The 23653-nt window shown below is 44.4% G+C and overlaps 1 protein-coding gene across 1 annotated transcript in view; it reads left to right on the top strand.

Annotated features, from left to right (window-relative positions):
• peak1 (pseudopodium-enriched atypical kinase 1) overlaps positions 1-23653 on the top strand; it is a 93259-nt gene that overhangs the window by 21603 nt on the left and 48003 nt on the right. Inside the window, 1 exon segment of the mRNA XM_048257018.1 lies at positions 4444-4500. The gene's annotated coding sequence lies outside the window, so the exon portion shown is untranslated.

Raw genomic sequence — 23653 nt, 5'->3', positions numbered from 1 at the left:
AGTTTGTTCCATAGGCCATAGGAAAAGATGAAAGGTGATATTTTTGAGGTAGCCTCTGCATTTCTTGGAAATGGGTTGTTTGATATTTGGGTTTGCAGACCCTATGGCAAAAATGAGTTCAGTTTCTGTAGCCTACATTTGTACATCCCTGCACCTGTCCCCCGGCCCCATGTACAAGACAGTGTTTGGGGGTTACCTAGCAACACACTGAGTGAGTAGAAGTACTAACCATCTTCAAAATGAAATTCAAAGAGCCACATACTGGGCAGTTTTGATTATTTGAAACATTTGAATGCAGATTTGGTAGCATCTCCTCAACATTCAGTGCTGGATTTCATTTTTTTTTATCCATGTCATCATATTGCAGTCTGGAAACACTACCTGTGTATACTGTCAACATGGCCAAACCTTAAAATCATTTAGGTTAATTATCACGAAACACTTAAGCTTTATCCAGGTGTGTGTGGTATGAGGTTACAACCTTAATGAATAATGTAGTGAATCCTGTTTTGTGCGATTCATTTTTCATGATTTGTTTAACACTAGTGGATAGGACTTGAAAAGGAGGGAGAAAGGTCATGGCTGTTCCTCTCATCACGGTTATCAATATGTCATTGCTGCAGATACATTTTAAAATGTAAATATTTTCGGTGCTGTGTCAAATCCATTTTACCACTGGTCTATTACTGCTGGCATGTATATGAAAACGAGGGACATTCAAACCATTTTCTGCTCCACATTTAAATTTTTGATACTTTAAATTTGCGTGGAATAATTGCTTGCCCAGCTAGCCCCTTCATCTCATATTCCTCATGCAGTTGAGATGATAAGTAACGAAGGAAATGGCTCTGCCATGCTAATAAGGCGGAACAATCTCCGCTTCTTCACAGTGCGAAGTACCTGCCTCACCACATCCGTCGACATGTTCCCACCTTCCAGCCATGCTTGCATGCTAATAAATTGATTCTGCAACCTCCGCCTCAGCTTTGCTGATGAGGGAGAGGGGGAGGAAGTGGTGTTGGGGGAAGAGATGGAGGGAGGCAAAGGGAGGAGTAGGGGCAAGACAGAATAAGCAGGATCTCAAAAGGAATGCCAGAGGAGTGTATTGTGAGGAGATGCGGGCTGTTATGTAACTCGCACGTGCCGGTACCACTTCCTCCCCCTGTAATCCCAAATGCCTGAGCTCCTGAGACAGCTGAAGGGTCTGAGAAGATTTCTCAATTTGCATTTACACAGAGAGCTGATGTGATTGTGTTCTTGCTAGTCATTCAAAAAAAGAATTAGCCTAGTTTAAAGATGAAAACAAATGGAAATATTGCCAAGCCACCATAGCAGGTTGAATGTTATTCTGTGAGAAGTTGTGTATTTTTATGCACACTCCAAGAATCACATACACACACACACAACGTAGAATTATATTACCTCCTATTCTCTTCATTATGAGAAGTGGCTATGTTGTGCGACACTTTAGAATTTTTAGTATGTGTTTCCCGGCTCAGATTGAGTTCAGTGTGGGGCAAAAGCTTGGTCGCTCCACCACGGATCACTTTGTATTCAGAAGCATACTCAAGCCTGGCCTGCGGCCTCTCCACTGAAGCGGTGCCTTTGCTTCCCACAGTGAAGAAGACACTCCAAACGAGTGAGAATATTTCAGGAAATCTCATCACTGGAACTGGAGTAATGAGACGAAACCCTCACGTTTGCGAGGACTGCATTCCCAGCAATGCATCTATTGCCTGTCGCTGATGATTAGATCCATTATGCCGTCCGCATCTGGTGAAGTGATTACTAAGTGTTTCTATTCCTCTGACAAGGAAGGAGTAGAGAGGGTCAGAGGAAGAGACATAGCTTTGCCACGGATAGTATATTCACATTGATCACACACTTAACATGCAGGAGTGTACTCTCAACAGAGAGCATCTGTCAGTGGGTGGCCATATAAGTGCATGAGAAGACCCTCTGTACATACATCATTGATGAGCCTGAAAGTGGAGCCTAATGTGAATGGCTAATCAGTCTTCCAGGGAGCACCAAAACAGCTTCCTGTGGACCGTTGGAAGTGTCCAGTCTGAGGCATTGATCAGCGGCATGCTAATTTGGCCCATTTCCATGTCAGACCTAAGTAAATACACAATTTATATGCACATAATGCAGCATAGAAGCTTTTTGACATGGTTGGTTGTACAACCCAAACCTCTTTTCGCTGCCTAGAGCCTTGTTGTCTTGGCAAGCCTGTCTGTACAATGCTGCCTGCCTTTTTTTTGTTTTTATATGCAGCAGTACACCTTGATTCAGTAATTAATTTAATTCCGTCCTTTTTAGTCTTGTCCCTGGAATATTTGTGTTGTTGTATTGGATATTGTATTTTTACATTTTAGCCACACAATTAGGAGAAAAAAAAGATGGGTTATATTACTGAGGAAGATAAGAAGCAAAAAAGAGAGAGCAGGAGGGCCAATTCCATTTCCCAGAGAGGTGGCAGAACAATATTATTGGTTAACGGAATGAATAAAAGAAAGAAAATGAATCATCCTTAGAACAGCTAAGTCTCTGACAAATTCTTTTGGTTTTTTTGTCGGAATTACTAACGGAACAAAGCTTAGCCTCTGGACAAACATAGCTTCCATTGGGTCGCTGATATTTAAAAAGACTTTCACCTTGCCTGTGCTGTTCATCAATAGTGAAATAGCAGATGTTCTGTTCTAAAGGTGAATTGTTTGCCATTAGTCAGCACAGACAAAGCTGGATTCATTCTTTCCTATGCCTACTGTACTTCCTTGGTATGGCACCCTGTGTCTCAAGTCTCTTAGTGGCATCCGCTTTCCATAGCCCCAAAGCATATTTTATTTGAATGATGGCTTCTATGGGATCTGAACAAACAGGAGAAACTTTGTTGACATCCAGGTTGGACAGGGTGAAATTACATTCAAACCTGGAAGTGTAGAAACTCTTAAAAGGAGAGGAAATAGACCAGGCCTCTCGGTTGATCTGAAAGTAAGGGCTATTGTCTATGGCCATTTCACAGAATTGTATGAAGATGAACTGCTCTCAAATAGCCTAGACTAGGCCTTTGTTATAGCTATAGTACAGTCTAGTGTTTCAGTACAGCTGAGTTTACATGGAAACGAGAGGGGCTATGTCAAGGGTATGTGTTTCCATAGAGTGTTAGAGTGTATTGTAAGGCCCTTAGTCTTGATGAGGGCTAACTTTTGTAGAAGTACCTGTTGTAATAAGAGGGTCTTGCACTCAATACAGTGCAAACACAGAACTATCAACTGTGCTATTGGTTACCGGGAATCCTTTCTCTATTCTGCTTTTCTACTTGGGGACGTTGTTACTTGTGACTCTGGACCATGAATGAGGTTACACTCTCCTCCTCAAAAAAGACGTCTGAATGGAGCGGGCAGATGCTCGTGCACTGCCCTTCGGAGATGGAGAGGAAACAGATGGTGGATCCTCCATAATGGAAGAATGTAACGAGATTGGCAAAATGTCATTACCAAAGACAATGGTGTTCCTCTCCTGGGCTCCGCACTGTTCTGGCACAGGGGAATTTGAAGAGCAAAAAAGTGCATAGCAGTACGCTTCATTTCCTGCAAGGAACGATTCCCTACATGCTGAGGCCTCCTCCTGTCCTAGGCTATTGTCAAGCCATGTTGGAAATATGGAGTAGTAGCATGTTAAAAGAATGCAAGAAACTGAAAGGAAGATTTTGGCATCATCTTATAACCGAATTGCACAAGTGAGGTGATTGGTAAATAAAGTAATAAGCAAATTACCATTCTATTCACTTAGTGTTCATCACTATATAATGTTCACCAGAGCAGGAGTGTTCCTCTCTGTCTTCCTCTCCTCTAACAACCAAACACTTACCATGCACTTCCCTCTCTTCCCTTCTCTACCTCCTCCTTCTACCACTTTCTCCTCCTATCACACTGACTAGTACTTATAATGTCAGCACTCATCCTCTAGTAATAGTATTGACAGATGCAATTGTAATTCCTAAGGTCTCTTTGCACTCTAGCTTGAATGTTCTTATCTTGGTGTATAAGTCGCTTTGGATAAATGTGTCTGCTAAATTATTAAATGTCAAATGTAAATGTCATCTAGAGTAAGGAATGCAAAAGCCACAACAGCGCAATTTGACCAGTGGTGTGGCAGCTTGGTTGAGTGGGACAAAAAAACAGAAATAGGTTAACGATGCTGGTACCCCATTTGTAAGCAGACATTTGAAATACCACCAGATGGTCCTTTATGGACAGAGTTAACAATCCTAAGCGGTGTTTAATATGACGGTTCCATCCTGAGCTTATACTCAGTTCCAAAGTCATGTAGAATAATTTCTTGTTCCTGTGATGTGCCGATCAAGAAGCTCAGTCTTTGAATCTTAAAAAAAAACACACTGTTTTTCTTATGGTGCTTTATGTTCTTATTTTCTTCCAGCTATTCCTGTCTCACCCTGACACCCATCAAAGAGCTGCATACGTTGTTGCTTTATCTGTAAGTAAAGTCTGCTTTCTCATTCTCTCTGTGTCGATTTATGGTAGGAGTTCCATAACTCTGTCCTCACGCTGCCTCCAGATTGTTCTTCAAAAAAGTCTATTTTAATCCTGAAACGATCCTTGTGGACACTCATCCTTACCATTTTAATAGCCTTAGTAAGCGGCTTGCCCAGCTGGTAATGAGAGAATCATATACTGAGGAATAAATTCATTAAATGCATCCAGCCACCTCAAGGCAGCGATCTCTGGCATAATGTTGTGAGGTAGGGGTTTCATGACTTCTGATTTGTACTAGTTGACAAGTTTTTCATAATAGTTGTATGAACCGGTACAGTGCTGGTGCTTACATTACTGGTAGTGCTAGCTGTTGGCAGTGGGTGTTTAATCTTTAGATGGTTATCTATAATAGATGTGTTCTTATTGTACTTTAATACAGCTGTACTCAACTTACATGTCACTGTGGTGAAGTACTCCATACATAGGAATGTTTATCCTTTAGCCATTTTGTCCACAACTAGCCACAACACTGTCTAGTGATTTGTTTTAAATAGTTGACAAATTGATGAAACCCCTACTGTGAGTTTCACTATTGTACTTTTCTATTCAAAACACAATTCTATTCTATTCTATTGAATGTCCTTCAAGTAATGACTCTGACTGACCAACTCTGTGCACCATGTTAGCAAGCTAAAGTAAAGTCACTAGATTGTGTCAGACCTCTGGTTTGCATCCGCAGTCCAAACAGTCGAATTTGCAGTCCAGTGGGCTAATTTCTGTGCGCCATTGCTTGAAATAGACATCTGACAGCAGGCTGCAGGCCTCCAGAGGGATTGTGTCTTCCTCTTCCCCTCACATCATTCTTATGCTAAGCCATGGGGGAATATTGATTCATACTGAGGCTGCTCGGCTCCCCGTTGATGACTCAGTGGTCCATTCAGTGTGATCCCTTGAGCTGCGGATACTTGGTATGCAGGTGCAGGTCCCCTGTAACTCATCTGCCTCCAATTGTTTTATTAGGATAGAAAAACTATTCCCATTAGGAATGACAAAGTCGACTGTGAACTCATATCTATGGATGCTAGCTGAGCCAATTCTCATTTTTTGGGCAATGTTTCTGTCTGGCTTCACGCAGAGTGAGTACTTTTGTTCTCTCTCCCTTATGGTGTTTCGACCTCGAAAATGGTCTGGCCTACAAGAAAAGAAAAGTATAAATTTGCTTCAGTCTGAGACCACCGCGGCTGTCTCAAGCAGCTGTTCTAGCGCTGCGTCTACAGATGGGCACCAGGCCATTAGATGTATTGCAGAGTTGACAGTGGTCAGCGTAAGGGAATATTACCATTGCTCCAGGTCTCTGTCTGCGGCCTCTTCATTGTCTTCCTCCTGTGATGGCGGCCAGCCTTCATGAGGCCCATAATGTGCTCTGTCTGAGAGGGCTCCTGTGAGACCATTAGTCTGTCCCACGGCTGCCCATTCCCGGAAAAAAAGTGAGTCGTGATGGACGCAAGCTCAAGTTTCACTCTCACCAGCTCTATCTTTCCTCCACTTTCCTCAATAACTCAGCCAGGTGGGACGTTGAGACTCATTTTCCACATGCAGCACGTCACGATAAAAGCAGTTAGTGCTGAATTCAGTTGTAGACTCACTTTCAAAGATTAAATATGGCTCCACATTAGAGATAAGTGGCAAGCATTAACCTTAAAGGATCTCTCTTGCACTGTGATGAATGCATTCTATAGCTTGATTTAGCTTATAATGGTGCTTTGAGTGACGTATTTGTACATTGTGTAGGGGCATTTTTCCTCAAAACATTAAAGAATGATAATGAGTGTGTTGTGGAGTGGAGCCTGGGGTTGATGTAAATGGTGAACTGGTAATGATGTATAAAGGCATTGCAGTCAGGCATTGTGGGAACGCTACAGCTTTCCTCCTTCTGTTTTGATCCTCTCTAATTGTGCTTGTCTGATGGCAGCTCATTAGCCCAGCCGCTATGCTAATGTTACACCTAGGATTTTCTTTATTCACCTGTTCTCATGGATTTGATCTCACCTACCCACATAGCACTCTCTCTCTCTCTCACACACACACACACACACACACGTGCGCACGCACGCACGTACATGCAAACTCACACGCGTGCTAGACCAAGGACGATGCCGTTAATGAATATCAGTGGGATTCAGAGACTGACAGCACTGAAGCTGTGCTGTTCATGCTGCACAAAGGCCAAGGCGGATGATAAAACAAGACCTACTTTTCCGTCTCTTCAGGTGACAGATGCATGCTTTGATGCAGCGAGTGCAAGAGTGAGCAAGGGGGGCGAGGAGGATGGGCGGGGGGTGGGGGGTTGGAGTTTGAGGCCGGGGATAGAAAAAGGGAGTGAGGGGAAGACAGGGAAGAAGAGGGAAGAGAAAGAGAGGAAGAAAAGAGAAGATTTGGGTGTTTGACATACAGCTGCGAACTGGATGCTCCCCCAGTTTGTGCGGGGTTGTAATTATCACCTCTTCAAACAAGCATATTTCCGGCACTGATGATCAAGACAGAACTGTTAATAAGCAACTAAGCTTTCTGCTGAATTTCAAAAGCAAGCACAGAGATCCGTTGCCTGATTAAGACCTCTGGGCAGTCTTTCCTCAGAGCTCACCTATTTTCATTATTAATGTAGAAGCAAGTACAAGTAAGTACAAGTAAGAAGCAAGTAAGTAAAGCAGGTCGTGTGGTACACTAGCAGTTAGCATATCTGTCTAAATGATTGTTAATTATTTATACAGTAGACTGTAGTAGACCAACTCTTTCATGCCATGAGAGGAGGCAGAATGCCAGCAATTAGGATGTGGACTTGATTAGCACCTGCTTTTTTAAAATAGGATACCATTGTGTTCATCATCTGTCAACTGAAGCACAGGATAATTACATTAAAGTCTGCTACAGTACAAAAGCTGAAAGAAGTGGTCTCACAGTGAGCACATGGATCAAATACGCTGTTTGACTGAAACCAGGAATAACATTGTCTTTCCATGCACCATTTTACATCATCAAATTTTAAAAAGCAAAGACTGTAATGATGGACAGCTGGAATGCAGTTTACATCGCACCACAGGAAAAGATAAGAATGTGCAAGCAGCTCAGTTGGAGACATAGCCTAGCCTTCGAGGCTTGATTTTTCCATTTGCGTGGTGGCCTGCATTTTAGAAGAGTCTGTGCCACACAAGTGACCTCCAGAGAACTGTGAGAACGTTGACCCTGCACCAAGTCAGCCTGGATGATGACATTTACATGTGGGCATGAACACAAACACCATCAGCCTCATAAAACGGTTGTTTGTTAAAGCATGCAGCCTTTTTTCCTATTTCTGTCTGTGTGTGTGTGTGTGTGTGTGTGTGTGTGTGTGTGTGTCTGTGTGCATCTGTGTGTGTCTGTGTGTGTGTGTCTGTGTGTGTGTCTGTGTGTGTGTGTGTGTGTGTGTGTGGATGTGGATGTGGATGTGTGTGAGAGAGTATGTGTTTGCCTGTGAGGTGTTTAGAATTAATTGGAGATTTTTTGGCTCTGTGTCGTTGTGCTATGGAAGTGTTATCTCCACACTTTTAGAGCCATGTAAAGGTGTTACGAGAACAAGACAGCCGGCAAAGAAAGGCTGTACAGTTAGAGTGCAGATTGGGCAGATGACATACTTTGAGCTCGCTGTCTGACCTATTACAGCTGAAGAATTTGCCTTCGCATAATAGTTAAACTTTTAGAGGCTTCCAAAGTGTACTTGAGCAGCAATTTGTCTTGTGGCACTTTCAAGTTGTTTTATTAGTAGGATGGTGGGTGAAAACAAACATCTGAGTTGTTTTGCTTCAGTTACAGACTTGTGCACTGCAGTACATTTCTGAGAATTGAGAGACTTTTTTGTATTTTAGCATGACTCTGCAAAACATTCAGAGCATATATTATGCTGCTGGTTTCTGTGTTTAAATGAACATTTAGGTGATGTGGTCACCTTACACGTGATCAGTTTTCCTCATGTCAGTTTATACTTGTCACCCTCAGCATCCACTTATTTTATATGTTTCTCCTCAATTTAACAATCTCTCTTTCTGAAAAGCCTCAAAGGAAATGTGATAAATTAGGCACATTTTTTGCCATTACCTTTTCATGGATGGGATGTGAAATATTCATCCTAAGTTGCTAGTCCATGTGAGTGAACTCCTGATCCAATCAACATGAATTTTGGATGCCTGAAGGATGATGCAGTTATGTTTGAATATTTAGGTGAAATAGATCCTTCTCTTTCTTGAGAGTAATGCAGGAATGGAAAGCAGTCTATTCCCATAGTACTTCACTGGTAGAATGTTCTGATATTTGACTGAGGAATTTTTCATTTTTTTACTTTTTGCCAGATTTGCAACTTTCATGGTGCTACGTGGCCTCACAAACTGACATTGATACTGCTGTAAAAGTTTTAAATTAAAAGTGAACAATTGAAAATGTTATTACAGAAAACTGTAATTTCCTCTCTGCAATACTTCCACAACTGATTTAAAAGCTTAAATCATTCTGCATGTTTTGCACTTCTAATACATTTAAAACATGTTGCCTTTCCATGATCATTTGTCTTCTATCAGATGTTTATTTTTGGTACTTCTGACTGCAGTACTTTTGGGTCAGTTGCTGCGCTTGAAAAGGCCATTTTGGATTTCAGCGAAGAGGTCGGCCTTGGAAATTCCACATTGTGTAGTAATGGAAGTGTGAAGTTTTCTTTTCATAGTGTATATGACCAGGCATGTAATCGAGGCCGAAAGCTGCCCTTTCATTAAACCCAACAGGGCTGGATTGAAGATGTGAGAAGCACCCGTAATCATAGGCACACTGTAAAATATTAAGTGTTCATGACCCAACTACCGTGTTGTGGCATTTTATATGCCATGTCCAAATCCACTCCCCCAAACAAACTCCCTCTGTCTCACTACAGTCAGCAGAGGAAAAACAAGACATCCATTGTCATTTTCCCTAATCAGTTGCAGCAGAGCTAAAGCTTCTCGAAATGCCACGGTTCTTACAGTGTGTAACATATACCCTGTTATTTAGTGCTTTCCTGCTGCAGAGGGCTGATTGCATATTTTCTGCCATCCTGTGGTTCTCTCTGTGGTGATTTTCCCTGCTGGTCTTTTTGCCCTGGTTGTTCACACCTCACTCAGTGGCAGGCCTTCATGTGAACATGCCGTTGTAGTCACCAGGCATGCTGAAATTAACACTACTTCAGAACCAACGCTGTAGTAGAGGCAACTTGGTGTGTACTTTATAACCTGGTTCACACAGTGTACTGTACTTGTAGGCCCACTCTATAAAAGTCTTTATCTGTGTGTCTATACAGATGTGGTACTCATGAGGTAGTCATTGTGTCATTCCCAAGAAGACATACAGTGGTAAATAAGAGTTGACAGATGCTAACAGGTAACTGTCCGCAGTTCATTTGAGTGTCCTGCTGTAAGATTGATTAGTGTGTTATGCAATTGCATTTTAACAAGCATTCACTGTCTGCTACTTCATTGGCAGTACAAGGGGTAACATTTGCTGTCAATCTGCACGGATCTTTGAATTTCTATTTCTTTTAAAAGCCTAACTGATTGTCAGATGTTACATTTTCACTGCCATGTGACATTTTCATCTGACATAGTCATGCCACCTTTTGTTCATTTACACCCTGCTGACCAGCGTTCAGGATGAATTTAAAGGTGTGTCTACTGCATTGGCAAGTGGTGTGCCATGTGCTCACAGCTGCAGATCGGCGCGGCACCATCTGTTAGGAGACCTACCCTTTACCTCCCCACACATGGGCTAGCGCTGATTAATGATTTGATTGACGAGAACTGTCAGCATCCTTTTAGGCTAATTGAACTCCTATAGAGCATGGCCATTGTTTGTTTCCATACTCAGAAAGACATACAGTAGTGCAGCCATCGCTGTGCCTGTTGTGACAAACCTCCGGGTCTAAGCTTCGCAATCGTGTCAAACATCCGTAGAATTTCTCAGGTGGCTTGTTATGGTGGGGCCTAGGGAACAGACTTCCATTTAGCAGTGGGAATCTGACAGTGACTGGAGAAGGAATTCGACAGACAAGCAACTGAACCCAAGGAATCCTCTTGAAGTGTCCTGTGCTCAATTTCTCTTGGCAAGTGCATTTTATGGCGTAACATTTTATCACATGCCTGTGCAATCTTGTTTCCATTGTGCAAGAGGACCACCAAAATATAATTTTTGGTTTCACCCCCTGTACTGTAGAATTCTCAGGTATTCTAACTGTATTCTGATGTGTTCCTATATTACTATGCATGCACAGATTGCTTCACCTACCATGTGCTGGAGTGTTCATGAGAGGGCATGCCATGGAATGTTTTTTTTCCCCTGATGTGTTTCTCCTCAACCTTCTCTCCTGTTAGGCAGATCAAAAGTTCAGCAAAGGGGACTGACACATGTGGAATGCTAAGCCCCACATCTACTCTCCCATACCATTTGCTGTGCAGCATCTAGATTTATGTTTATGTTTTCATTACTACTCTCTGCTGTGAAAATGGATTTGTTTGACAACGCAAGCCGCCTCCTCCACCCCGGCATTCTAAGAACCTCAATGTCCTTAACCCTGGCTCAGTCAGAGAGTGTCTTTTAAAAACCTCAGACCTCTCTCCCCCGAAGGCCCTGTGTACTTGGGCTTGCAAACAGGGGTTACACGATTTTTCAATTACTCCCATCTCCGTTGCATCCACCAGCCTCATGCTCAGCCACAGTTTGCAGTGACTCCAGAGGAAAGGTCAGTTTCACCCTCCTTCCTTTAATCTGTCCCTCTCTTTGTCATACCCTTTCAGTCTCCCTCATACTCTCCCATTCTCCTCTTCCCTCTCCTCCTTTATATATCTCTCTATTCTCATCCTGTCTTTGACGAGACAAGTCGTGAATGCCAAAGCCAATTACCTCTGTAAACTCTGTGTAATTGACCTGCTGTACTCCATGTGTCTGCGATGAGATTAATCATGTCACAAGCACCTCTTAAATCACTCATTTGTGACCGGCTCTATGCCAAGCTAATCTGCACATGGACTAATTGTATACATGTATATCGCACAGTCATGCATTACTTGGAGGTTCATATCTGGACTACTCATATGTCCCCCAACCACCAAGCCAACGCAATGGTAATGTTGCACCACAGAGTCCAAAGCTTTTAGAGTAAGCTGTTGTGTGTCCTGCTGTGGAAGTCGTAGCCTGAGTTCACTCTGACATGTAAGATCATTGTCGTGCATCCCGTCTCTGGCTTTGCAGAGGCCCAAGAGTGACAGTGTGCAGCCCCGGCACTATCTGTGCCAGCCAGCTGTTCTTCCCCGAATGTGGTGAGCAGCCTTGACAAATGGTTTGATGCAGATATTAATAAAGCTGTGCTCTGGAGGCTGAGGCAGTGCTGTCACACTCCATGCCGCCGGCTGATTGGAGAGAGGAGAAGCCACGTGAAGGAGCGCTCACCCCTTTCCACAAGCTTTCAGACCTTCTAGAGTGTTCCGGGGGGGGATCTTCCTTTTCTCCTTCTTGGCGTTTGGCAAAAACTGAATGAAAAAACTCTGCAGACGTGCAGCACTCTAGAAATCCCAGCATGCAGTTCTTATTTGAGCGAAAAGTCACTGCATACAAAAAAAATCGTCCCCGGACTGGTTCTGGATAGACAGGGAGCGCTGGAGACAAGTATGCATTCAGAAGATGTCCGAGCCTCTCTTTGCCTTCAGGCGGCCCTTATCGCTTCCGGTTCTGTACACACTGTCTTGACAGAAGCCTTCTCCGTGGAATGCCGCTCCTTATCTACGGCCCTGCTGGGTCAGCTTCTCAAACTCATGCCTCAGCTCCTCCCTGACCAATGCCAAAAGGAGAGAGAGAGAGAGAAGACTGGATTTCCCCTAGGAGTTCCAGTAGATTCTTCAGCAGTCCATGTTTGATTTGTTTCCTCCAAAGGCCCCAAACTAATATCAGCCCCTTAGAAGCTTTGTGTGTCGCAGCCTTATCGAATCACCAGCACCCCGTTTGGCTCTCTGCCTCCGAATGTGTGCAGAGTGAGGCGAGTTCTTTGATGCAGAAATTGCTGGGGGAGAAGGGTAGGGGTGGAGAGGGGACAAAGTTAAATCAGTATCGAGGGCTGGAGCTGCTATCGCCCAGGCCCAGGCTCCTGGCAGCAGCCCTGCCATGCCCAGCTCTCCTCCTTGTGTGAGTCAGAGCCACCCTGGCCAAGAGTGCAGTCCCCCAGCCCTTGCAGCGTGGCAGGGAGGCACTCAGCTGTCATGACTGACATTTCTATGATGAAACTGGATGCTAGGGTCCACGCAGCCCTGCTTTGCGGAATCCCAGCCATTCCGCAGCTCAGCGATTAGGACACTTGGGAGGAATGCTTTAGTGCTGGTGATGTCATGACGCATGCATGCATTGCAGGATGTACTTATGAGAGAAGAGGGAGGTTCAGCGAAAGCTTGTGACTTGTTAGAAAGGGCGTTGGAAAGTATCGAAATTTCAAGTACAGTTCGAAAAAGAGACAGCCTGGAGGACATTTAAAAATGGTTTGGCTTGATACTTCAAGATCAGGGATGAAATGCATCTGGAGTGAGAAATGTGCAAGAATGGAATTAACCAAAGTGTGTTATAAATGAAAAACTTCCTCTACATTGTATTTCAGAGGTCTAGTGTTATTTCTGGGCTTCAACAGCCAACCATTCAGACCGGACAATGTGTAATCCCACCATGTTGTCGTAAGCCTCAGGCTGTGGAACGGCTGCACATGTTGTAGGGAGTAGGAAGTTCAAGACGGCCTGGTAACTCCCAATAGTGCACATCAGAGGAAGATGGTCGGGAAGTGTTACATGCCTCAGATGGTCTCATTTTGCTGGCAAGGCCTTTAGTTCACCTCAAAATAAGAGCCTCCTTTTGACCCATGTTGGGCTTTAGTGAAATGGACATCTCCGTCAAACTGACAGGAACATTTTCAAAATCAAGATCCTTTTTTAAAGTCCCAGACTTGCACACCATCAAGAAGATTACACAATATAAGCTTAACTGCTTCTGACATTCTTTGCCCACTGGGGACAAGCTGATTAGAGGCACATATTTATTCTTTTATTATTTTTGTGTACATGGTTTGATTACATTTATTACAAGTGACACCACTGTTAAACAGAAGAGAGAGACTGTTAATTGCACATGAGTGCATCATCCCTTTTCCTGCATGATTTCCATGCAATGCCACACTCTGGCTTTCCCATGACCATTTTAGTTTGCCACCCACTAATGACTGCTCTCGTCCCACCCCCCACCCCTCTCTTCTGCCTTGCCTCGGCTTTATTCTGTCCAGCACAATGGTGTGCTCTGGGAGTTCATTACTGCAGAACTGTCTGGGAGGTCTCTGTTCTAATGGCAGCCTACAAAAGCAGGCAGCAACAACAAAAGCTCGGGTGGTATTTTAATGTGTCCCCAAGGGTTTGCGAGTCTGCTGTGGTGACGAGAGCACGAGCCCTGGTTGTTTGCAGGGGCGCATTGGAGCCCCAGCTGAGTCAAATGCTACAGTACCCCCCACACACACACACACACAAACTCTCCTTCCTCCAGCTCCTCTCTCGGTTCCCCCAGAGAGAAGTCATCTGACTTGGTGTCTTTAAAGAAGCACTTTGTATTCATCGTTGAACCATAACACAGGGTATTATTGTGCAATTTAAGACCAATATGCATGCTGTGAATTTACAATGAACCTTGTTAGAGGACAATTTATGATCATTAGACTATTTTTCCAGAAGATGGATAGACATTCCAATTACTTTGCCTAACATACATGTGATGCATAAAAGCTCTTAGCCAGTATATGTTCAGTAGCTTTTGCTTTCCCTTGGGCAGAAGGTTTCTTCTCCGTAGGGAACAGAAATGGATCATTTGTCACTGGATTCAAGTCTCAGGGACACTAAGGTCCATTAGTTCACTCAGTGTCCACCATCTCACTAGCATATGCCCACTCTATGAATGCTGGCTAGAAACTAAATAAAACAAACCATGCAATGGTGTGATATGTGCTGCTTTTTCTTTCAACATTTTGTTGGGAATTATTTTACTGTCAGCTTGCAGCCAGGTTGAAATGGAGAAAACTGTAGATTTTTTTTGCGTCTGGTATTTGGTGAATATGAGAGACGATTAGAGATGAGTTTCTGAGGGATTATTAAGTTGACAAGATTAACTGGGATGAAACTCTGCTGATCTGCTGATGACACTGATTTATGTCAGTCTATCTCTCTGTTATGAAAATAAATTATTACTAAAATTCCTGTCTGCCACACATGTTTCTCTTCGGGCCCATTGGAGTCACCTGGACAACCTCTTCCAATGTGGCCAGTTCCCTGACAGGAGGTGATGGATGGTTTTATTTGAAATCTTAAGGCTGTGAAGCAGAACTGTTTTGAAAGGTGTTTTTGTTTAGTAGCCAGTGTCTGACAGGTGAAAAGGGCTTTACTGATAGACTTTTTATATTTGGATGAAATGTTCTGAGAATCTTTATGGTGTGAGTGTAGTGTCCCTGCTATTGTCTATAATGTAGTATAGTGTAGGTCCCATGGTTTGAATTAAGAAGACATTACCTTAATTACAATACATTAATTAATTGCAATATAAATAGTGTTGCTCTTCTATGTGCTGTTTTTATAGCAAGCTTTTTCATTATTTGAGCACAATTAATTAAATGCAGCAAACTCTACAGAATGCTTAAGTGAAGCATGGGAATAATGGCAGCATCGTAAGGGAAGCATGCAAATCTCCACTTTAGGTTATACACATTCTAGATACAACTGTAAGGGTTATAAGGGTTATGTTCCTTTCAAACTTTTCATTTGACTAATAGAACAGTGAGAAACCAGAAGTAGCCAGTTTATAATGTGAATCAGTAGCTTGCAACCAATGTAGTAGACTGAGATTTGGGCTATCATTTTAAAAATCACAAAATCATTCATGCATTCATTCATTCATTCACCCTTTTCTCTGTTTGAGTATAGTGCATTAGCGGTGTGCAGTCATGTGGCTAAGGCTAAGTCAGTGGGAGTAGTTCAGTGGAGGGAGTTGGCGTAGTGAGGCCGAACTCCGGTTCTGGTCAGCTGACAGATGTTCCACTCAGACCCCATGAAGTGCTTCATTAAGAGGCACAAGGCACAGGGAAGCTGATACGGTACACTGGGAATTTGTCAGTGTCTGCCTGTCACACTCACCATCTTTCCGTCTGTAGCTCTCTTTCTACCCCCCTCTCTCAGACACACACACACACACACACAAACTTTGTCTATAACTCTCACAGTACACACACACTCTCACAACATTGCCATTCCTCCGGGTGAGAGTTCTACTTCTGTCCCCCAGAGTGTATGTGTTCCTCTCTCTTCCTTGTTCCTTGTGTATGAGTTGCACATTATTATGAATGTCGCGGGAAGCGGCTCAAGTAACGGCTAGTGGCTGGATAGATTCACACCCAAAGAATCCCCATGCTCTAGTCCAGCATTGTCTTCTGCCTTATCTCCTTGCTCCTTCTCTCTCCCTGCATGTCTCTTCTGCTCTGTTTCCTTCTCCCTCTTCTCATCTACCACACTCTGTAGTCTTTCCCACTCTCTCTCTCTCTCTCTCTCCCCCTCTCCCTCCCTCCCTCCCTCGCTCTTTCCCTCCGTTGCTCACACCCCCTGCCTCTCTCTTTGCTTGCCGCTCTGATTTCATTCTTCACGTGGCTCTCCTCCCTCTCGGCTGACGCTGAGGCTCCACAGTGATTTTTCTTTTCTTTTTTTTTCTTTCCCCGGCTCTTTCTGTAAGTTAGTCTCTCTTCTCTTTGTCTCTCTTCTTGCTCTCTCTCTCTCTCTCTCTCTCTCTCTCTCTCTCTCTCTCTCTCTCTTTGCTGCTATCGCTGCGTAAGGCAACTGTTGCTGAGGCTCATTTGGGGGAACAGCCACCTGACAGCCACAGGCAAGCTCATCTAGATATCGGAGATGTCAGCATGAATATGTGATCTGTCTCTCTCTGTCTCTGTATCTATCTATCTATCTATCTATCTATCTATCTATCTATCTATCTATCTATCTATATATTTATCTCTGTCTATGTCTTAGATAATGTGCTTGACTGCTTGTGTGAGTGTGTTAGATCATGTGCAAACGTGCGTTTATATATCTAAACGTATGTGTTGTTTGTTTGTTTGTTTGTTTCTGTGTGTGTGTTAAATCCTGTGCATGGATTAGCGTGTATGTGTGGATTCCTGGCTCAGGGGGTGCCCTGTAATTAGGCAGGATGTGTGGCTTCTTTTTACATGCTGCCTTGCATGTTAACAAGGTGAATGTTTATGTTCAGGAGGGATTTGTGGAGACTGTGGTTATCTTATACTTTGTTTGCACACTAATACCATATGTGTGATTACCTACTAAACACCTCTGTCTTGGGTCTTCAGGAGTCTCTCTCTACCTCTATCTCTCTCTCTCTGTCTTTTTTTTATTGTTTTTCTTTACCCAAAGGGTTTGTTTCCTATGCCCAAACACAATTCGTTCACTCATTCCTTCAACTGAGGCTCTCAATTCAAAGTATGTGGTTGTACGCTTCCATTTGCCAGGAAAGCTGTTAATCCCTGAATAGAACCAGTTCCTTATCTCTCTTTCTTTCTTTTTTCCCAAAGACAGCTTTGTTTCGATCTCCTTCAAGTTGCTATTATTAAGATTGCTGGGCACAATTGATCAGATACAGATGTTCAGGTTCACAGTATATTGGAAGGATTTTTTCTGGGAATCGTTCCTTTATGTGATTCTGAGGCAAAGCGGAGGGATCTCGCCTCTGGCATGTTTTCTTTTTTGCTTTTTTCACTTTTTCTCACTAGTTCTGGGAGCCAGTCTTATCGGAAAGTGGAAAGTGATTAATTTGCTGGTCTAATTCTGCGTGCCATGGAAGCCCTTGAAGAATAAAGAGGCGAAGGCTGCACCACAGTCCCCCTTTCTGAGGCAGACTATTAGAACAGCATGTCTGTCCAGACCCGTCATTTTGCGGAGCGTCTGCACCTGACCTTGATGAGGAGCACCCCTCACTTAGCCAGCTGGGCTTTATTACCCCCCAACCCTCGTCCCTCTGCCAGCGCCAGTGCTAGTGCCCAATCAATTGTGCTCTGTGCACAGCCAAGTCATTTCCTCTTCTATCATTTCACTTTTTTTTTATACATTTTCTACATTTTATCCTTTTTTACCTCTCTTCTCTTTCCTTTCTTTGCTATGGTTGCCAATAGAAATAGATCTGTGACCTTACTGTACGTCTTAGTCAGCCTTGAAATGCTGAATTTTTCAGTGTGTGTCTGTGCTTGTGCTACATCAGTATCTGCCATGGTAACGTTACAAGTAGGCCTTCTGAGTGGCTCTTCAACTTAAGTGGTTAGGTGGCACAAACACCACTCCCACTCCAACTCCCCACACACATAACGGGCAATTGTATTTGATCATCCGTCATTAACTGCATTATTACGGCTATTGTACCTCTCTCCCAAATGATGTAGAATCTTTCTCTAGTCACATAAGTCCTTCTCTTGAAGAAGTGCAGTGTTTTTGCAGAGTGACAGTGTTTTGCAACGTATATAGGTCACATTGCTAATGATGTTTGCTTCAATAACTGCAATAATAATTATTAATTCATTGCATACTGCATAAGGATTTCCCCTTGTGGATAACAAGTCCTCCTTACAGAACAGGCTCAGATGAGGCTCTATTCACCATATTCACACGGCGGCCATCTTGTTTTGACAAGATGGCCGCCGTGTGAATATGGTGAATAGGTTGCACTGTACATTGGCAGTCATTTGCAATCAGGACAAACATGACAGATGCATCAATAATGAGAGGCCACGTGAGCTGAGCACCTCAGCTAATGGCCATTGATTGGAGATTTAGGAGGAGTGATCAGATGAAGAGACTAGTGGTGAGGTCACACTTCTCTCATCACACTCAATCTCTCCAGCTTTCTTCTTTTTAGTTTTCCTTACGCAGTGTGTTCCAAGTCGCACTCGCTGACGCACACGTATTGCACTGCTGCCTTTAGTGATGATGATCGTCTTTTTAAAAATCTCCTCCCCTCCTCTCCAGAAAGACAAGTTGCTGTTGTCGCATCTATTATTGATGCAGTCCCGCTCTGCTCCCCAGGCTTGCCTGTGTGTGTAAATATAGGGTGTCGTTTGTGTGACTTCCAGGCCGCTGTGCTAAATTCTGGAGGTCAAGCTGCCTGGCTCTCCTCCTTCCCCAGCTGAGGTCTGCCCAACCCAGCGGCTCCCGCGGCTACAAGTAGGCTGTCACATCAGGGCGAGGGGCCGTTAGTTTCCGCTCACACCCCTCCTGTCACCCGGGCTGACAGTGTCCCTCTGTGCCTGGGCGCCTGGTGAAGCGCCCACAGGCGGAGGTCATGCCGTGACCTCCCCAAACGGTCAGCCGACGCTGACGGAAGGATGATGCAGTGCCGCGGGAACTGGGCTCTGACTCGCCAAATGTCATCTGATCTCCATTACTGTGTTTTATTTTCTCTTCAGGCAGTGTTGGAATATTGTGGTCATCACTAACTGAAGACGCATTGCCTTGTTAACAATACCATCTGGCTGCTTGTTCTTATGCATTACTCTGCTTTGATCTTGGTTGTTAGAGTGAGTGTTTCTGAGACAAAAGATAAAACAGTGCTCCCACTTGGAAACTGATTCTCCTTTGTTCAACAAGGCCTCTTTCAGGTGCCTCCTGTCACTTGGTATTTCACATTCTCATGCTCGATTGTTTAAAGCTGCTAATAAGTGTTATGGACTCCCATGTGGAGTCTTGAATGACATGGTGTATTTGGTGTGCTGAGTGAAGTGTTATCCTGCCCTTTAAATGCATGAGTGCTTGTTGTGATAATGTGCAAATCGAGGCACCTTGTTGTGTGTGTCAAGTCAGCTTAGTTGTCAGTTCTGGCACGGGGGTATTTTTTGATTAAGCTTCATTGCTTGCACTGTGTCTCTGCATCGATCTGCCCTTTTTTCTCACTTGTGCCACAGAGAGCAAACAATTAAGCAAACAATAACAGACACCGTTGCCTGCAATTAGGCCTACTTGAGAGCCCACACACACATATGCCTCAGAGTGCAACAGCAGTCCACTCTGTTGTGGGTGATTTGTTTTGGTTTACAACGTCTCATTGTCAAGAAGCTGTATTTCAGCATATCAGGGGATAGAGTGAAGAAGATAATAGAAAATAGGAAAATAGAATGAAATGACAGAGAGGGGTCAAGGGGCAAAGCAGTGGAGAAAGTGTCCATCTATGCTCTACTGAGCTATACTGTACTGTGCTGTGTTGTACGTGAACAGCATAGACACCAACCGCCCCTCACACGGGAGGAAAATGCGCTGCGAAGTCCTTCCCACCCGCGGTTCTGCCATCTCGCGCTCAACCACAGTCAGCCTACGATTGCCGAGAAGCACCCTCCTCCACACAATCAGTAGCTCACACTCCCGCACATACAAAAACTCATCGCTACAGTAGTTGATGCCCATCCCTCAGTGTCACAGAATCACGGAGTGACATAGGAGGTGGGAAGAATCATTATAATTTTCTGGTTGTCTTGTTTCATTACGGAGGCCCAGCACCTGTCCCCGTGATGGATGCAACTGTAGGTGGTTTGATTGTGCCCTGCCACCGCGCTGAAGAGTTTCTGGAGATAGCGCTGGGGCAGAGGAGCTGCTCCTCACCTCACATGTGCATGACACATGGGGGGAAAACGTGTAATTAATACGGATTTATTGCATGACAGTAGCGCTGAAGGCTTTCCAAAATGGAAGCAACTTCCATTTAATGGGCCTGAAGCATCCGCTAATCCCACATTGAGATGTCTCCCCCACTGCCCTTGGGTTCAGCTTGATGAGGAGAAATGCCAGGCTTCTGTATGCCATAACAAACAGTGAGCCTTTTGTTCCACAGAGATGTGTCCAATTATTCAGGAGTTGCATTACCCTGTTAATCAAGGCTTTAAACAATGCATGTCAGATGCTGTAATCATAACTGAGAAGGCCAGCAGACGCATTGTGTAGCTTGGCTGTCCAGCGGAAGAATGTAATGATTGTTAGATCATCATGTCAGATTAGCCTCACCCCTGCTACACCATATCCACCTGTTTTGTTTCTCTCTTTCTTCCTTCAGGACTTCCTCTGCATGTGCAGTGTTGTTTGGACACACACAAGATTTTTCCTACAGTTAGTGTAAAAATCCCGACAGCTTGACATTCTCTCCGTCACATGGACTACTACACCGCTGCTCTCCGCTTATTTCCATTCCACAATCCCGTTGTTATGGAGACTGCGGACAGGAAGAGCCGTGGTGGAACATCCTAGTAATTTGTATTTTCTTGTTTTTTTTTTTTTGGGATCCATCCCTGAGGCGCACTGTGGTCCACGTGCTGTGGCCCAGCCGGTGACCTAACCCCGCCACATTGCCCATTTCTAATGCCTCCCAACTACATATTTAATGTCGTAATTTGGCCTTCTATTGGTGCGCGCATGCGTGTGTGTGTGTGATGGATTGGGTCGAGCATGCCCAGTGACATTTCATCTGCCTCCCCGGCGCCTGCTTCCCTCCCTCCGCGTCTATTAGATCAATTAGAGTGACTGAGCAGACGACGGCCTCCTACAGAGGGCGAGCCAGTCGGCTTTCGAGCAAAGGAGTCTGTCGGCATCTGTGACAAGCACTAAACACCTCAGTCTGTTGCACACTCCTCCCCGACTCAGTTTAACCTCCCAGGGGTCACTGAAAGTTGAAGAAAAGACGAGACAACACCTCGTGTTGTGCTGTCTTGCAGCTGCTGTTGATGCTGCTGTTGCTTACTTCTCAGTAGTTGATTTGGCAGCAGGCTGAGTTCAGTGAGGTGCTGAATTGTTTCTGGGAGGCATTGTCCTGAGTGTGTGGTGTTTTCATACTGTGTTTTTGTACCTGTGTGTTTAGTTGGCTTAAGTGTCAAATCTGGCACTGAGGTAGTTATGATTAGGCCTCACTATTTATACATTAATCTATTCCTTCTGGCTTGGGGTTTTAAGGCAGTGTTCTTGAGACTGAAAAGAAGAATATGTTGTGCTTCTGGGGTGGAGTAGGAAAGCAGACGGCCTGGACTAGAATACTGTGCACTTTGTTTTGGACTGTTTATGGGATACTGCTTCCGCTAAATCCTCCATGCTCGCATTCTGGACCCCTGTTAATGTATGCACATATCAAGTGCAGATATTTTGGGGGAAACTGCTGTGGGTTCAGCACAACTATTCCATCCCCCCACTCAAGTAATTTGATACAGAGCACAGTGCAATGCAATTGTTAGCGGTGTATTCCCAAAGGCAATTTAAGATAAGGGAGCTATTTTCCTATATCCGGCAGACAAAAAAAAAGGTTGGAAAAAAATGAATTTAGTTTGCAGATTTCAGCGCTTGTGGGCTGGAGATAGTAGAAACCTGCACTCTACTTTTCAGTTGTTTCTCTAGCTGAGTTGTTGCTGGTTAGCTAGAACTAAGTTTTGTGGAAGTTCTGCGCAGCTTGTCTCTCCCAGAAATAGTCCTGCACAGTGTGAGATGCCATTACAAGTTTATTTGTCTTGTTTGGGAAAGGCCTGGTGGCAGCGCTCTGCCTGGCTGGGTGCTGTGGCTACCGAATGCCATTTGAGGTAAATGTGTTTGGAAGGTCTGCGCTAGAACGGTCTCTGAGGCTTCTGGATGTTTTTCTGCATTAACAAATGTACCGGCTTTATGGGACAACAGGCTGACAAGTTTAGACTTTAAAGTGCCCTGCCCTGCCAACTGTTTGAGCACAAATCAATATGGCAAAACAATCAGACTGACCCGAGAAAGGCAGTTGTTTATACAGAACCCTAATGCAATAGCACTTCTTTAAAATGTGTCTCTAAACAAAGAGCTTGTTTCCATGTACTGTCAGTGTGATGACAGTCTGTAACTTCACCCTTTACTTAACCGTGTGCTTGTGGGATAGCTTTGTTCTCAGTCTTGATGTTTAACTGCTTCAGTAATGTGCAACAGTACAACTGGAACTATACACGTTGTAGTCTGCAGGAGGGGGAGGGTGATCTCCATACCCAACTGGAGATCTTGCTTCCAGGTTTAGGTGCTACTGCCACTTTAGCTGTTGCTTGGCCTCTGCCCTGCTGGCTTTGGCGCAAAAGCTAGCCGCCCCCCCCCCCACCCCCTGTGAGCAGTGCTCATGACAGAGGAGGGCTCTCCAAACGAAGCCCCAGAATCCCCCTCTCAGTTCTGGGCTCAGCAGCAGGGAGGCCTCCTCAGCTGTCCGGCCCCATAAATCAGACCCATAACAGGCCGGGGCGACGTGGGCCTGCACTGTGCTGACCTGCTTAACATGGCCCTCTTAAGCATGAAACTAGGATTTAAACTGCCGTCACTGCTCCCTTTCTCTTATTTATGGACTTTTTTTTTTAGATTACCTTCACATGCAAAGGGTATTTTAGAGGTTGTGCTGCACCTTTTTCAACTGCCATGAGCAGATATGGCCACTTCAGAAATCCATTAAGTGTAGTAAAGAGGAGCCATATTTTACTTTTAAATCATCACACTCGTTTTGATCTTTCCCCAAAGCCATCCCTGTTGGAGTGTTGTGTCACCCGCGAGAAAAGAGCGATAGATCCAATGTTGCAAACCAGCACACGTCTGTTTCCATCCATCAGAGATCCTAACATTATCTATTCTCTCTGATTGCACCGTTGCACTCTGATAATAAGCCATTTATCACAAGCTCGCTCAGGCCAGGGTTGATGTCACACAGGCCACCTCTGTCATCCTCGGAGCAGATGCGGAGAGCTGCTTTAACCTGAGCTCACTGACTTGGAACATGAGTGCAGGCAGGCAGGACACGAGAGAGATGTGCGTATGACTACCTGTCGGAGTTCATCAAAGTCAAACCCTCGGGCCATGCTTTGTGATTGGCAAGGTTTCAAAGCTGAGGTCCAATCAGTGCGATAGGAAGGGTTGCAGAGAAGGGAGAATGGTAGAGAGACATAGAAGGACAGAGAGCAGAAGAGAAAGAGAGAGAGAGAGGGAGGAAGGGCGTGCTCAGCTGTGAAGGAATGGGGCTGTGAGCCGATA

The sequence above is a fragment of the Alosa alosa genome, chromosome 11 (genome assembly GCF_017589495.1).
Source record: "Alosa alosa isolate M-15738 ecotype Scorff River chromosome 11, AALO_Geno_1.1, whole genome shotgun sequence".
In the NCBI taxonomy this organism is placed as follows: Eukaryota; Metazoa; Chordata; class Actinopteri; order Clupeiformes; family Clupeidae; genus Alosa; species Alosa alosa.
Note: the sequence above shows the minus strand (reverse complement) of the source record. Positions and strands in the feature narration are given on the sequence as shown.